Source organism: Lactuca serriola, chromosome 6 (assembly GCF_051521515.1).
Source record: "Lactuca serriola cultivar US96UC23 chromosome 6, Lser_US96UC23_V15, whole genome shotgun sequence".
Classification (NCBI taxonomy): domain Eukaryota; kingdom Viridiplantae; phylum Streptophyta; class Magnoliopsida; order Asterales; family Asteraceae; genus Lactuca; species Lactuca serriola.
In genome coordinates, this window is record NC_136413.1 from 139701540 (window position 1) to 139704453 (window position 2914).

A 2914-nucleotide genomic window follows, 5' to 3' on the forward strand; every position below is an offset into this window, starting at 1 on the left:
GCGATTGTAGAAATGCCTCATAAGAAATCCATTCATAAAAAGTGTACTCTATTCAGAAACATTTAGGACTCTCTATATTTTCGCGTCGACTCTATCGGTCCAAGTATCTGCGGCAGTGATACATGGGACGAAACCCGAGACGCCTAGAACTGGTGTGCATGTTCGACACATGACTCTATTGACCCTCATTCTATGTCATGTCGAAGTGTGCCAACTTTGACGCCTCTATCGATCATGGTTTGACTTCGTGCAACCATGTGAAAATCCTTAGTGCTGTGTAAAAAGAACTTTCTCCATAGCCCTTTCGGCAAATAAAGGTTCTTCCGAACCTAAACAAAATAAGTATAATAAAAGCTAACGCGATCCTTCAGTCGTCACTTTTATTTCAAACCTTCCGAAGTACCCAGGAGATGGGTACCGCGCGCTGTTAACCAACCCTCCTTAGACAGATAGAAACCAAAGCGAAGGACACTACAGGCAATCCATACGACGATAACCACCCAAAGCATACCTCGTAGATTCCCTAGAGAGACCCTTCATCCTACCCCATGGAATGGGAGCTAGAGTCAAGAGAACCCCTACAGATTGAGCTACTATAATGACCACAGATCCGAAGTTTGTTGTCATCCCGGTTAAGCCAACATAGTAGCTAAACACCCTCGGTTAGTAAAGAAACCTGAGTCGTAAGGGTCAAGGACATTGACTACGACCATCCATTCACGCTTAATTCCCCGAATTAAGCATCGCAGCGAATATCCTGGAAATCCGAGAGCTGCGATAAATTAAACTCTGAGAAGAGTGGATGAGAAGATTAAAGTTCCGAGTGATGGAACCCTATGCCTACTAGATTTAACCTAGACCGAGAAAACTCAGAACTTTCGGAAGAGTAGTTGCCAAATATGTTCGCACTACTCAGGCAATTTGTCCACCCCGTTACAGACAGGTAGTTCCTATAACCCTCCGTCCTCTCGCATGGAGGAAGTCACCGTCGCCCGATAGACGATAGACTGCACTCTCCGAAGTGAACACTAGAATACCGAGAACCACAGGATAACCTTCGCAGCCAAGAATACTTGATCAAAGTGCGAAAGTAGTGGCGTTAAGTCTTATAACCCAGATCCCGAAGAGATTACAGACTTGACACCAGTCTAGGTGTTAGTCGATGGGTTATACAGGAGCAACCGCTTTCCGCACGGAAATAAACCAACGTTTTCGAGATTCATTGGACTACTAGGTGTTCCTCGAATACTATCTCGTGCAGAAATACTAGAACCACCTCCCGAGATAGTCCAACACTCGTCTGGTGAAACCCTATCTCCCCGACCCTGAGGGTTTCCGTTAGAAATATCTCAAGAATCAGAAGTGCAGGTTCATTTTGCACGAGATTGAGATAGACACTCTGCAACAGACAAGTACCCATAGACACGCAACCCATCCGATGATCTAGAAAGTCTCTAAAAGCCAATTGACAGGAAATGTGAAACCAAGGACAACCCGAGCTTCCTAAGAACCAACCTGAAGGACTACACTACAAGTATGAGAGAGAACGTTAGGAACTTCGGAATGGCGATCACGCCATGGATGATCTTGCCATAGAAGTACACTATGTTCTAAGTAATGAGAAGCTCTACCCTTCCGAGAGTTTAGGACGGTCCGATATCCTTACGGAGATTGGTCCAACCCTCGTCAGACCACTACTACTTTCGGATAATCCACAAGTTTCACACCCGATCGATCCACTTCTTAGACTTGATAAGTGCTTGCCCAACGTCACTCTTTGTATCCCACTCATCTTGATAGGAACCATTGAGAACCCTAACTTCGTAGACATACCTTTAGGAAATCACTAACTGCACGAGACGGAATCCGCATCCCGTAAGTGATGGTTTATTGGAGTGACAGACTCAGGCCAGAGATCACTTGGAAGTGCGAGGACAAACCGAATAGGAAGTACCCTCCTGCCTCTACTCGGTTATTCATACCTACTTCCTAGCCTAAACCTGAATTTCGGGACGAAATTCCCTCTAACGGGGGGATGGTGTGACAACCCGAAATTTATTTCGTCATTTTTAACCTCCTTCCGTTAATAAGCCTCGCTTATTTATTCGTGCGTTAACCTTTTGGAAGAGGTTAATTAATTTAAGACTTTTTATAATGACTTGGTAAGGGTTAAAACAAATTAGAAACACCCACAAAATGCCCTTAAAAATGTGTGGTTGCAACCAAGTCAAAATTCGACCGTTTAATCGGGTGCGACCAAAAAGCCCCGTTTAACGGCAGTATCAGGTAGATTTCCACTGAGCCCAACTCAAACCACTATATAAGTGGGGAGTGGACTTCATTTCCACCCTTTTCACCCTCTCTCTATACTCTCTCTCTCTCTACAACTTAATTTCGAGCCAAAAATCGTCCGTTTCGAGCCCCAAACGAGTAGGTAAACTATCCTAACTTGTTGTATAGCCTATCTATGATGCAAATCCGAGTTTAAAACATAAAATAGGTACAAAATCATGCGTTTACAGCCCAAGAACACTCTTGGGCCGTGAACACCATTTAATGGGGTTTTTAAGCCCCAAAACCCCTCCAAATTGTCCCTAAGGCTTAGATATGACTTGTAGGCTTATGGAATCGGACTTAGAACACCTTGAACTAGCATTTTAGGGAGTAAACATGAGTTTATTGCCCAAGAATATGCTTGGGCCGTAAACACCTCTTCATGGGGAGTAAACTCATATTTGAGTGTTTAAAAGCCACTTAAACACACCAATAGCCTTAGATTGAATTCTAGGATCAACCACCAACAAGTTAGGGGCCTTAAGCATGATTAAACAACTCCATAAGGAGTTCACGGCCATAAACCCCTCATGAAAGGGTACCTAGGCCGTAAACTCCTATAAAGGGGTTAAATGGTGCC